The sequence below is a fragment of the Pinus tabuliformis genome, chromosome X, assembly GCF_031772625.1.
Source record: "Pinus tabuliformis cultivar Carrire ecotype Pingquan chromosome X, CPIR1, whole genome shotgun sequence".
Classification (NCBI taxonomy): Eukaryota; Viridiplantae; Streptophyta; class Pinopsida; order Pinales; family Pinaceae; genus Pinus; species Pinus tabuliformis.
The window spans coordinates 663,969,850-663,984,929 of NC_142308.1; positions in this window are offsets into that span (position 1 = coordinate 663,969,850).

Genomic DNA, 15,080 nt, shown 5'->3' on the forward strand with positions numbered 1-15,080 from the left:
ATAAGTTATGAAGTACGTACCAATTTATGCAAAACAATCAAAGAATTTTGTTCTAAGAATCTTGGAAGAAACCCGAGGGATCCACCCAATATCCATGTTATGGGGAAATTATCAAACATAATGTTGGGAAAGCCTACACCTGTTAAATATGGAGATCCATGCAACCCAATTCTTACAATACAGATTAATGGAGTTGATATCCCAAATGTGTTGGTAGACCTAGGGCCACAAATTAAACATCATAAACTACACTCACCCTGGGCATACTTGGCCTTAATCAACTCCTACAGTCTTAGAACTTGCAGATCAATCCACAGTACGACCGTAGGGAACTTAGAAGATGTGCCTATCTCTGTAGATTCATGGCAGTACCCTATCGAACTGTTGGTATTACACACTCAATCTCCACCTGAGGGACATCCTTTGATTCTAGGAAGACCTTGGCTTGTGACCTCAGACGCTTACATTAGGTGTCAATCGGGAAATATGGTAACATTCAATGGGGAGATCACAAAGAACCTTATCCTTTACCCCCTGCAGAATCGAGTTCATCAGTTAAACCAAGATTTACCTTAATGCAAAAATCTCCACCTACGGATGAGCCTAAGCCTAAAAATGAAGATATTATACCAATTCTTACTATTGGTGAAGCTCTCTATTTTAAGGATGAAACAGAAGATGATAATATTAGCACATTTATCAGTAGTCCCAACTCCATTTTTTATTCAACCCACTAGTTATTAGAATTTGTTATGAGCTGCACCACCTAGGAAACCATTGAACCAGAAACCAAAGTTGAAAACATTCTTGTCATTGTACCCCATAATAGTATTCCTATAGAAATCGATCTAGGGAAAACACTGAATGTTAATCCTAATCTTTCACCTTCCCAGGCTGAACAATTGTTGAAAGTCCTTCGGGATCAGAAGGAAGCCTTTTCTTGGGAATATACATATATGAAAGGGATCCCTATTGATCTATGTACCCATCATATATACATAAAATATGAATGCCGACCTGTTAGACAACCACAAAGAAGGATGAATCCTGCCTTGAAGAACATTGTCAATGCTATACAACCAACTCACAAAATAGAAGAAAGAGATATATCAAAGACTTCAAAGTAGCCTCTTTGAGGGGGAAACCTCCTTTACATTACATAAAATGAACAATTCTTGGCTGATACAAATGAAAAGACCTCATTTCTATATATAGGAGTCTAAGGGGTCACATATAATCAGAGCCAACCTAACAATAATAATGTAAGTGCACAACAATAACAATAGTGGGCTTCTATGGCACAATAATAACAATATGGGGGTAACATGGGCACAACAATAACAATAAGGGGTACACTTGTATTATAGGGACATAACATGCCCCTCTCCTTCAAAAAAAGTGTTGTCCTCAACACTTGAGTAGTTCTTGATGCTTCTGTATAAAATTCTCATACTCCCATGTGAAATCTTCAGCGGTAAGTTCTTCCACTTGATGAGATACTCTGAAATCGATCGATTTCGTAGCTATCGACTTCTTGTTTCTATGACTGCTTCGAGTTCCAAGATGATTTTTCCTTCCTCGTCAAGTTATAGCAATATGGTTTAAACTGGGAGCTTGTCACCTATAACCTTATTTAAGCATGAAACATGGAAAACTAGGTGCACTTGGGAAGATGCAAGAAGTTCCAATTTGTATGCCATAGTACCAATGTTTTGCAACACCTTGTACATACCATAATAATTTGGTGATAATTTATTATCCTTCTTGGCTTGCTTGAGGGAATTTGTTTGTATGGTTGTAGTCATAGAAATACCCTCACCTACATCAAATCTTTTTTAGTTGCGATGTTGATCTTCCTATTGTTTCATTCTATTCTGGGCCAAAGTGAGGTTATCCTTTAAGAGTTGGAGAACTTTTTGTTAATGCCCGATGTGATATTCCAATTCTTGAACCTTACAATTTTCTCTTAAATATGATGTGATGGATAGTGGATGATATCCATAAAGTGCCATAAATGGGGTCATTTTTGTTGCAATATGGAAGGAAGTGTTATACCACCATTCAGTGAGAGGCAACCATTTGACCCATTGTGCCTGTTTATCAGATACAAAGCAATGAAGATATCCTTTCAAACATTTGTTCACTATCTTAGTTTTCCCATCAAATTGAGGGTGATAAGATGAGCTATGAGCTAACTGAGTACCCAGACAAGAAAATAATTTTGTCCAAAAATTTCCAGTGAAAATAGGATCTCTGTCACTTACAATAATCTTTGGGTTTCCATGTAGCTTTTGAATTGTTTCCATAAATGCAATAGAAAATGTACTGGCTTTAAATGGATGATATAATGCACAAAATTTTGCATACGTGGTAAGTCTATCAACTACCACCATTATGACACTCTTTCCTTCGGACTTGGGTAAACCTGTGATAAAATCCATTGAAACCTCCTCCCAACGTTGACTTGGAATGGATAAAGGTTGTAATAGACCTGGGGTCTTAATTGTATCAACTTTATTTTGTTGGAAAACAAACATTCCTCCACAAACTTTTGAATATTAGATTTAAGGCCATCCCAAAAAAATTTCTTCTTAACCCTGTGGTAAGTTTTTAAAAATCCTGAATTCCCTCCTAAGGGAGATGTGTGCAATTCCAAAAGAATCTTTTGTTTGAGTTTTATCAATTGGCTAAAAAAAGTGTTTCTTCTTGTATCCTCATAATGTGCTATCATTTCTTCCGTAAAAATTTCCCAAGTAAAAATTTGTTTGTGAGAGCAAAGCCATTGATACCATACAAAATGATTGGGTTCCAAATATAAAGTTGCAATGCATACCTTTTGTTTGTTTTGCACATTATGGAGATCAAAATATTGCTCCATCTGTAGTATCCATGTTACGGATTCTTGCTATCAAACTTTATCATATCGATATTTGGAACATGGTGGGTCTTCAATCCAACGTTAGAGTCTATGAAATCATGATTAACATTTCTTTGGTTCTCATCATGAGTTTCCTTTACTACCCTTTCGCCATTAGTAAGCATTTCTTGTAGCAACTTTGTCAAATCTATATTCAAATCTTCCATGTTGCCTTTAACTTTTGCTTCTATACCATCCACCTTAGCTTTCATGCCATTCATCTTAGCTTCCATTCCATTCTTTAAACCATCCACCTTAGCTTTCATGCCATTCATCTTAGCTTCCAATTCACCTTTTTGCCATCCATCTTAGCTTAGAAATTTGTTGCACTTGGTCTCGTAATTTTGATACATCATGTTGCATTTCTTCCTCTTCTTCATGTGTCATAGTAGAGATTCAAGTTTCTTACTAGGTGTTTCCATTTTATTTCTTCAGGTCATCAATGAATGATAATTATGCTTCACAATGCCCTTTGAATCACTTCAAACTACTTTCTCAAACAAGACTTATGCAAATTTTTAAAAGAACTACACACCTTTTTTTTCGCTTTGTATGAGCTCGATCTTGAAATGACTGTAACTCTATAATTTATGATCTCCATGTTCTGAAATTACGACTTTTGATAGCCCTCTAAGTCTTCGTCCCAACCCTAGAAGTCTGATCACAATTGGATTCTTGAAGAAAGAGTTATGCCCAATCTCTCACGATGACCTAATTATAGACTGGTTGAGTAGAGTGAACTTGTACGACATTCCATGTGTCATTGTTTCAACCTTAGGTTCTAAAAACGATACCCAACAAACTACAGTCCATATGATTTCTATCACTTTTTATGAAATTTGAATCAGATGCTCATAGTGAAAGTTATGACAATGATCCCAAGGTGACCTGTTTGAGATCTAGTTCGGGAGCTTGAAAAAACCCTAACTTCCTTAGTTCATATCTCCGATGTAGGTTTTAACCCCGTACAGAAATTACCTGTATACGAATTCTAAATCACAGAAAAATAAACAATGCGAGAGCATAACACATAAAACACATATACACAGAGATTTTCCCCTCAATCCCAAAACCGGGACTACCAGCTTGATTTTTCATTATTTTCCTTTCAATGTTACAATACATATTTATACATGCCGAAGCATCCAATACCATGGATTGAAAACCATCGCATCCAAAACCATGGACTGAAAACCATAGGTAGGTTCGCCCAACCTAATATAGGGTCCAAAAAAATTTTCCTGGGGCACTGCCCCGGACCCCGTAGAGGGGGCTACCCGCCCCCCTCAAACCCCCCAGATAGGGGGGGCTGCTGCCCCCCCTGTGACCCCCCCGCTACGTAATTGGCGCAACGAAGGGGGGGCTTCGCCCCCCCTCTAACCCCCTGGTTCACTACGTGGGTTAGTCATGGAAAGAATATAACACAACCCAACAATCTCCCACTTGTTGTTTTCTTTCCACAGGGGGCCACAGGAGAGATTAGTCATTTTTCTAGCCCTGAAATTCCCATTGTTTCTCTACACCAAGAGAACTTCTCAAAGCTCACAGATTATGTCAATGCATCTACAATATTCTTCAAAGTGTCCACCTTTACTAGCAACACCTTTTTGTCTTCTATCATATCCCTCACAAAGTGATTCTGAACATCAATGTGCTTTGTCTTTGAATGATAAGCAGGGTTCTTTGCCAAGAAAATTGCACTTTGGCTGTCACAGTCTATTCTTATAGCTCCCTGTACCAACCCCATATTTGAACATAATCTCTACAACCAAACTGCTTCCTTGCTTGCATGAGTGGCTACCATGTATTCTGCCTCTGTAGTTGATAGTGCCACTACAGATTGTTTCTTACTCATCCAACTGACTGCACCTCCAAATAGGTTAAACACATACCCACTTGTAGATCTTCTCTGATCCAGATCTCCAGCCCAGTCTGCATCAACAAAGCCATGAATATCCAACACTCTGTCCAATCCTGGTCTTCCTTGGTAGCACACACCATAATCACTAGTGCCACGGAAATACCTGAAAACTCGCGTCACTGTTGTCCAGTGCTCCTTCCCTGGTTTTGACATAAACCTGCTCAATACTTCCACTGCATGTGCAATGTCTGGTCTAGTACAGACCATTGCATACATCAGGCTACTAATTGCACTCGCATATGGAACACGGGACATGTCCTCTTCCTCTTCTTGTGTCTTGGGACACTGTTAAGCAGATAACCTCACACCTACAGGAATAGGAACCTTCACCGGTTTACTATCCTGCATATTAAACCTCTCCAGTATTGTCTCGACATACTTCCTCTGGTTTAACCAGAGCTTCCTCTTTGCCCGATCTCTTTTAATTTCCATGCCCAAAATATAGTTAGCAGCACCAAGATCTTTCATGTCAAATTTGGAGGACAATTGGGTCTTCAAATCCTGGATAATTTCTTTGTCATTTCCAACCAGCAACATATCATCCACATACAAGACTAGATAAATAACACGGTCACCAATTAATTTAAAATACACACAGTGATCTGCTTTGCTTCTGGTGAAGCCAAGTCCCCGTATAAATGTATCAAATTTCTGATACCACATCCTTGGTGACTGTTTTAACCCATACAGAGACTTCTTTAACTTGCATACCAGTTCTTTCTTACCCTTCACCGCAAAGCCTTCAGGTTGCTTCATGTAGATTTCCTCTTCCAAATCTCATGAAGAAATGTTGTCTTCACATCCATCTGTTCTACCTCAAAATCAAAAGCAGCAGCAACAGATAAAAGTAATCTAATAGAAGTTACCTTAGCAACAGGAGAAAAAATATCACCAAAATAAATTCCCGGCACTTGGGAATATCCTTTTGCTACCAACCGAGCTTTGTATTTCTCCACCTTCCCTTCTGCATTTGTCTTCTTTTTAAACACCCATTTGCTGCCAATGGGTTTCCTTCCAGCCGGCAACTCCACCAGATCCCAAGCCTCATTTTTGTGCAAAGATGCCATTTCATCAACCATGGCCTCTTTCCAGAGTTTTCCATCCTCTGAATCCACTGCTTCCTTCACAGTTCTGGGATCATCATCAGTAACAGACAAATCAAAATTTAAACAAAAAGCAGAAGGACTATACCTTTTGGCTACCTTATTTCTCGAACTGATCTTCTCACAGCCGGAGTTTGTGGCTCTTCATCTTCTGATTCCTTCTCTGTTGTAGAGTCTAAATCTTCCTCCTTTAGCTCAAACTCTATCTTCTCAGGTTCCTTTGGTTGGAATTCATGTTTAATAACATATTTTACCTCTCTGAACACCACATCTCGGCTGTACACAACCTTCTGTGTGACTGGGTTCCAAAGCTTATAACCCTTTAAACCATCCTTATACCCAATAAAGATGCACTTTTCATATTTACTATCCAACTTGGTTCGTTTCTCCTTTGGAACATGTACATATGCATCACATCCAAATACCCTCAGATGTGAAAGAGAGGGTTTCTTACCAGTCCATACTTCTTGTGGAGTCTTATCCTCCAACGCTGATGAAGGTGACCTGTTGACTAAGTAATATGCAGTATCCACCGCCTCTGCCCAGAATTCCTGTCCTAACCCGGCACCACTGAGCATGCTTCTTGCCCTTTCCATCAATGTCTTGTTCATTCTTTCTGCGACTCCATTTTGTTGAGGTGTATATGGAGTAGTCTTCTGCTGTGCTATACCACACTTCTTACAGAATTCTTCAAATTCCTTGCTGCAAAACTCTCCACCATTATCTGTCCTCAGCACCTTTATCTTCTTCTCTGTCTGATTTTCCACGAGAGCCTTAAATTCTTTAAACCTGTCAAAGACTTCAGATTTCTTCTTAAGGAAATATATCCATGTATTCCTTGAGAAGTCATCTATAAACGATACATAGTACACAGACTTACCCAATGATGGAACCTTCACAGGTCCAAACACATCGCTGTGCACAAGCTCTAATATCTGTTTCGCCCTCTTAGCACCAGAGGGGAAACTCACCCGATTCTGCTTCCCATATACACAATTTTCACAGAAATCAAAATCCAGAGAGCTATTACTCATACCTTCTACCATACCTTTACCATGAAGTATTCGAAGGCCCTTCTCTCCAATATGTCCAAGCCTTTGAAGCCACAACATGGTCTTCTCTCCAGAGACCACTAGATTTTTAGCTCCACTTTCAGGAACCACAGAACTATTGCACCCATCAACAACAGTGCTACCTTGCAGCTTGTACAGAGTTCCAGCCCGAACTCCCCGCATCAATACCAGTGCTCCCCGAACCATCTTGCAGGTATCCTTCTCGAACACTGTTTTTACACCTGCATCATCCAACTTTCTTATAGAAATCAGATTTCTGGCGAATGCAGGAATATGCAGAACACCAGAAGTGTTCTAACCCTTCCACCTTGCAACTTCAACTTTACTTTTCCGCGACCAATGATTCTAGCCTTCCTATCATCTCCTAAGAAGACATCACCACCATTATATTTCTCATACTTGCAGAACCACTCTCTATGGGGAGTGAAGTGAAAGGATGCACCTGAGTCAATCAACCATGCCTCATGATCTACATGTGTACTTGAAGAAGCCAAGTACACGTCCCCACCTTCATCTGAGGTGGTTTTCGCCTCTGCAGAAGGAGCATCATCAGATCCCTTTCCTTTATCAGGAGCTTTAGATTTACAATCCCTTTTGAAGTGCCCTTCCTTTCTGCATTTCCAGCACACCACCTTTACAGGTTTTCTTGGAGATTTAGATCTCCCTCTAGATTTAGATCTCCCACTCGATGACTTATTTTTGTTTCTATTCTGGGACCGTCCTCGTACAGACAAGGCATCACCATTTTGGCTCTCCATATTTTTCTGTCTCATATCCTCTGTCAGCAACGCTGAGACTATTTCATCAAACTGCAAAGCAGTTGCATTGCTACCTATTGCAATAACCAGACTATCCCACGAATCTGGTAGAGAACACAACAAACTGATGCACTTATATTCATCTGAAATTTTAATATCAACAGACGCTAACTGACTTACCATAGTATTAAATGCGTTCAGATGCTCTGTCACCGAGTCTCCATCTTTCATCCTCAGGTTATACAGATTTTTCCGTAGGAACAGTTTATTCACCAGAGACTTAGATTGGTACAAAGTCCCTAACTTGTCCCACAAAGCCTTCGCCGTAGCTTCCCCTGATACATTCAGCAATACTGAATCTGAGACACATAATCATATTGTGCTCTTTGCCTTTCGATCCAACTTCTTCTATTCTTCATCGGTCACTCCCGTTGGTTTAGTACCTAGATCTATCGCTATCCACTGATCTTTAACCACCAACAGATCCTCCATCTTGAGTTTCCACAACTCAAAACTCTGACCATTGAACTTCTCGATCTCTATATTTCCGCTGCTCGCCATCTTCTTTCACCACGAGAATCGATCTCATAGATCTCCCACTGAACAAGGTCTACCACAGGCCCGAGCGAAACCCCTCAGCAACAAAGGCGTCCCCTTGAAGCCAAAACAACTATGATACCAAATGTAGGTTTTAACCCCGTACAGAAATTACCTGCATACGAATTCTAAATCACAGAAAAATAAACAATACGAGAGCATAACACATAAAACACATATACACAAATATTCTCCCTTGGATCCCAAAACCGGGACTACCAGCTTGATTTTTCATTATTTTCCTTTCAATGTTACAATACATATTTATACATGTCGAAGCATCCAATACCATGGACCGAAAACCATCGCGTCCAAAACCATGGACCGAAAACCATAGGTAGGTTCGCCCAACCTAATATAGGGTCCAAAACAATTTTCCCGGGGTGTTGCCCCGGACCCCGTAGAGGGGGGCTACTCGCCCCCCTCAAACCCCCAAACAGGGGGGTTGCCGCCCCCCCTGTGACCCCCCGCTGCGTAATCAGCGCAACGAAGGGGGGGCTCTGCCCCCCCTCTAACCCCCCAGTTCACTACGTGGGTTAGTCGTGGAAAGAATATAACACAACCCGACATCCGAAAATATAGCGAGACAAGATCTAAACTTTGATCACGGGGTTAATCATAATTTCATCACAAATGGGTTTTAATCTCATATTTTGAAGCTTTGTCGAAAAACAGTTATAGCGGCAATTCAATGATGACCTATTTGAAGGAGTGAAACCCTAGAATTCAAAGCTCTGATACTAATTGTTATGCAACCAGCTCACAAAATAGAAGAAAGAGATAGATCAATGACTTCAAAAGTAGACTCTTTGAGGGGGAAAACTCCTTTACATTACATAAAATGAACAATTCTTGGTTGATACAAATGACAAGACCTCCTTTCTATATATAGGAGTCTAAGGGGTCATAATATAATCAGAGCCGACCTAAAAATAATAATGTAAGGGCACAAAAATAACAATAGTGGGCTTCTATGGGGCACAATAATAACAATATGGGGACAACATGGGCACAAAAATAACAATAAGGGGTACAATGGAAATAATAATAAGGGAATACAATAGTATTATAGGGACCTAACAGTCAAAGAAGAACTGCAAAAGTTACTAGATGTTGGGTTTGTTTATCCAATCTCAGACATTCAATGAGTATCCCCACTAGTCATTGTTCCAAAGAAAAATGGAAATTGGTGGATCTATGTTTACTACATGGATTTGAATAAAGCAACTCAAGGTAACCACTTTCCCTTACTTTTTATTGACCAGGTCCTCGAAACATTAGCCGGGAAGAAGTTCTTCTCCTTTCTGGACGGATTTAGTGGATATAACTAGATCCAGATAGCTCCTGAGGATCAGGATAAAACTACTTTTACTTTCCCTTGGGGAACTTTCGCATACCAAGTCCTTCCATTTTGCCTCTATAATGCACCCGCTACCTTTCAACTAACAATATTGGGAATTTTTTATGATCTAGTTAATGACAATGTTGAAATCTACATGGATGACTTTACCCCATATGGGGATTCTTTCAAAGAAGGTCTGGAGAATTTAGAGAAAGTACTTAAATTATGTAAATAGACACATGTTTCTCTTAGTACAATAAAACGTCATATGATGATGGAAGAACAAATAGTTTTGGGCCACCTGGTTTCAGCTGTAGGAATACGGGTTGATCTTGCCAAGGTTGAGGTAATATTAAGTTTTCCTACACCTAAGACACCAACCGAGGTACGTAGATTTATTGCTTATGCTGGATATTATCATTGTTTTATAGATTATTTTCTAAAATAGCATTTCCGCTTTTCCAATTATTACCTAAAGATGTAGAATTTTTGTGGACAGATGCATGTGAAGCACCTTTCTCGAAAATCAAAGAACTAGTTTGTAAAGCTCCGATATTACGTGGCCCTGAGTGGAAACTCCCATTTCATATCTCTACGGATGATTCTCACACAGCAGTAGGGGTGGTCTTGGGACACTAGGAGGATAAGAAACCGTATGTGATTTACCATGTCAACAAGAACTTAACTCTTGCTGAACTTAATTATACAGTAACTGAAAAAGAGATTTTGGCTATTATTTATGCTATTAATAAATTTCAGCATTATATTACATGGTATCCCACCTTTGTGCACACCGATCATTCAACCATCATGTATCTGATGAACAAACCAATAACTCCTGGTCGAATTACAAGATGGTTGTTATTGATACAAGAATTTGATATTACCATTGTAGATAAACCAGGAAAAGATAATGTGGTAGCAAATTTCCTATCTAGGCTGAATAATAATGATAAAGACACACCTATAGAGAATAGTTTTCCAGATGAACATATTTTTGAAATTTCTACTCACACCCCGTGGTATGCAGATATTTCTAACTATCTTGCTACAAGAAAAGTACCTCATCATTTTCCATACAGGGAACAACAAAAAATCATCCATCATAGTGCCTGTTACTCATGGATAGAGGGATACCTCTTCTATACAGGACCTAATCAACAAATCCGGCGTTGTGTAGGTGAGGATGACATCTATGACGTTCTGAAAGCTACCCACGATGGCCCTTGCAGAGGGCATTTTGCGGACAAGTGGACAGGTCATAAGGTGTTGCATATGGGATACTATTGGCCCTCTATTTTTCGTGATGCTAGGAAATATGTTCGAGGGTGCGATAGTTGTCAATGGATGGGTTAGCTTGGTCGATCAGATGAGATGTCGCTACAACCTCAATTAGTTCTTGAGCCCTTTGAGAAATGGGCTATCGATTTCATTGGGTCATTCAATCCTCCTTCACATCAGAAAGTTCATATTCTTGTCTGCACAGACTACATGACAAAATGGGTAGAAGCAAAAGTTGTTGTGAAGGCCACTGAACAAGTTGTATCAGAATTTTTATTTGAAGAAATCCTCGCACGGTATGGAGCTCCTAGAGAGATAGTTTCAGATGGAGGGGCACAATTTACATCACATCTAATAGCAGCGCTCATGAAAAAGTATGGAATCAAACATAGGGTGACTTCTCCATATCATCCCCAGGGGAATGGTCAAGTCAAGAGCACAAATAAGGTACTAGAGAATATCCTCACAAAGAATGTAGTGAACCATCGCCGAAATTGGGCTGAAAAACTTCCTAAAGCACTTTGGGCATATAGAACGACATGGCGGAATACAACATGATTTTCACCATATGAGCTTGTGTATGGAAAATCTCCTTTGTTTCCAGTGGAATTCAAAATTAAGATGCTCAAGACAAATCTTGAAGTAGCTTTGGATCTTTCTGTAGCCCAGAAACACTGTCTGGAACTGCTAAATGTTGAAGAATCTAGGGAAATTAGGTGTACAGTGATTCTTCTTTCCTTGATAAAATTTTGTGGAGCCTTTTTACAATTTCTTGTTAGCTCAATATTCTTCTTCTTATTAATGCATGTGTGTGTACTTCATCAAACTTCTACCAAAAACACAAGAACAAGAACACAAGATGTTGGCTCTCTGCCAGGGCCAAAACCTCTCTTCTCTTAAGAGGAAACCCTTTTGTAAGTTTCTCTTATTGATCTCTGCCAAACCCTAGACCCTTGACAAGAATATCCTCCAAGCACAAGTCAAGTCCTTCCTTCTTCCTGCATTTTGTTTCCCGACACTTTGTCCTCCTTCTTCCGGCACTTCGTCCTCCTACTTCTTTCGGCAACTGGTGATAGACCTTGTTATGCTTAGTTCTAGAAGAGATATTTTTCCTTGATCCTTAGTGAACTCTTTCACATAAGATGATGCCTTCCTTCTCTTAACTAAATGAGCTTCTTCCTTGATATGTAGGTATAAACTTTGTATTATTTTCCTACAGCCCTAATTTCTCGCACGTGTGGTGGTTTGATTGATGTTGTAGACTCTTTTCTCCTTTGCTTGAGTGCCCTTCTTCTTTGCTATATTGGGAGGCCTTATAGGCCTAATTTACTAGCCCCAAATGGTGAGGTATATCAGCTATGAATTGTTGTTGTCATAACCGCAGAGACAATCCTCCTTGTCTTGCATGTGTGGCTGTAGCTTACCCTAGAAATAGTCTTCTTTAAGTTCGGTTGTATACCCTTCTTCTTCGCTGCACTTGGAGATCTTTTCTTGTCTTGCGCTCACCCTTTTCTTCCTCCTTTTCTTTTCTAATTTCATAGATATGATTGCATTCTATTTAGAGGAGTGGATAACCTCTATATATACATGATTGTCCCTCCTTTAGGATGACTTGAGGCTGACTAGAGGACAGTAGGCCGACTTGACATATTTAATGCTGCTTGAAGGATGTCGTTACAAGGAGGAGACTTTGACTTTGCTTGGAGGTATTCTCTTAACTCTAATACATAAACATACATGGTGTAACATGCCCTTGAGGTCTTCAACATTTTCTTTTGACTATTTGACTCACCTATAGCACTTTGACATGTGCTAGACATACTTCAATGAGCAAGAAACTAATTTGACATATACTATAAAAATAATATTTCTTTTCTTGAATAAATACAAATATCAAAAGTACATTTATAAATACCGAACCTAGTTAAATTTCCTTCAACACTCCCTCTTAACTAGGGAGGTATTCATACAACATTACAAGGTGTTTGGTTATTATCAAGTTTGAAGAATTCACATAAGGGAAACTAGATTTGCAATCCATTTGTTATAGAATCATAATAAGAAACATTGTTTCCACAACAAGGCCTTCACTAACAAATTTATCTCTCAATAGATCAAAGCACAATGTTGGCGAGACCAATGACTTATAGACACCTTAGTCATTGTCTCTCAAGGTACATACCCAGCCGGGTGTTCACTGAGTATGACCTTCTAGGAGTATTCTTGTCTTGGTTCCCAACCCTCAAAGAATATTGGTCCTCTTGCCTACTCTTGCATTGGATTCCCTACACATACTCAAAGAATATCAGATGCCAGATGATTACCCAATCCTACAATTCTTTCTTCCCAACTGAAGAAAAGAATGTTTTGTCTATCTTGTGTCTACATTTCCATTCATGGCCTTCATGTAGACTTACGACTGTTAGTCCTGGTCTAGTGCATGATACATGAGATGGAAAAACACAATTGTCACTCCTTTGTAATCAAGGGTGATCCAAAACTCCCTCTTGATCAGGGACCAGTTAGCATATTTCCTTTTGTAGTGTCCTGATGTATTCTTGGCATCCATAGCATTGTCATGTCTTTTTGGGACATCTGTCTTTGTTGTTTGGTTCTTGCGTGGACCATGAATGATTTCCAAATTTTCCAATTATTTCTCATATTGGCCATGGTAGCAATTTATGCTTGATACTTTGATCCCACATCTTCCATTTGCTTCTCTTTGAGTCTTGTTTCCTCATTGTTTTTCAGTAGAGACCACATTGTCATATCCTGAGTGTGGTACATGCTTCCATTCTTGGCATATATGCTAGATGTGAATGTACGCCCCAATAGCTTCAGGTAGAGCATAATGAGAGTTCATGAACTCCACAATTGTAATTTCCTTTGTGAGACATGACTTCCCCAAGATCTTGAACTTGATCTGCTCATCTTAAATGCATTTTGTTCTCTATAAATTATACTTCTTCATGAGTGTCTAGAACTCTATACTTCATGCTTCTCTAGCCAAAACCTTGAAATAAGACTTAGTATTTGACTTAGTCATAGTTGATCTTCCTTACTTTAATTCATGTGATTCTTAAGCTTAGGACAAGTAGTGTCCATATTCTTGGCATCCATAGCATTGGCTTTTTGGACATGTCTTTGTTGTTTGTTCTTCGTGGACCAAATTTTCCAAATTTTCCATTTCTCTTGGCCATGGTAGCAAATGCTTGATACTTTGATCCCACATCTTCCTTTTCTTTGAGTCTTGTTTCCTCTGTTCTTCATAGAGACCACATTTCACTGAGTGTGGTTGCTTCCTTCTTGGCATATATGCTAGATTGAAGTCGCCCCAATCTTCAGGTAGAGCATTGAGTACTACAATTGTAATTTCTTTGTGAGACATGACTTCCCCAAGATCTTGAACTTGATCTCTCATCTTAAAGATCTTAATGAATTAGGGAGCTATGCCTTCCTTTTATATATTGATCTTGTACAATTCATTCCTTAGAGATATCACTTCTTTGCCTGTGGATACCGAGAATAACTCTACTAGCTTATCATAAATTATTTTTGATGTCTCTAATTTGGAGACATGAGGAATGAAATAGCCTTTGACGGATTCTATTAGAACCCTTTGAGCTCTTGTATCATCCTTATTATACTTGGCTAAGGCTTGAGTTTGTTCCTTAGAAGGAATGGTAATATTCCCTTTGATGTGTTCTAGGAGTTCATTCTCCTCGAGAAGTAAATCAATCCTCTTCTTCCATGCAAGAAAGTTATTAGTACCTACCAATTTGTTGCTTTCCTTGCAAAAAGACATTGATGTATATTCAGAAGGGGACATATACTTGCTTGATAGTTTTTTTTAGATGTAGTGGATTTGGTTTCTCCTTGAAGACTTGATGTCTTGCCTTCCTAGGATCTTGATGTTCTTCAAGTTGCCTTCTCTAAGTGGACTTGCTTGATGAAGAGATTTTCTTGGTAACTTGTAGATGATGTAGGTCCCTCTTTGCTCTGCTCTTATTTGTAGGTGCCTTTGTGTAAGGCTCTTTTTCTTGCTATGTAGTCTTACTTGATGAATGATAGATGGTAGGCCTTATTTC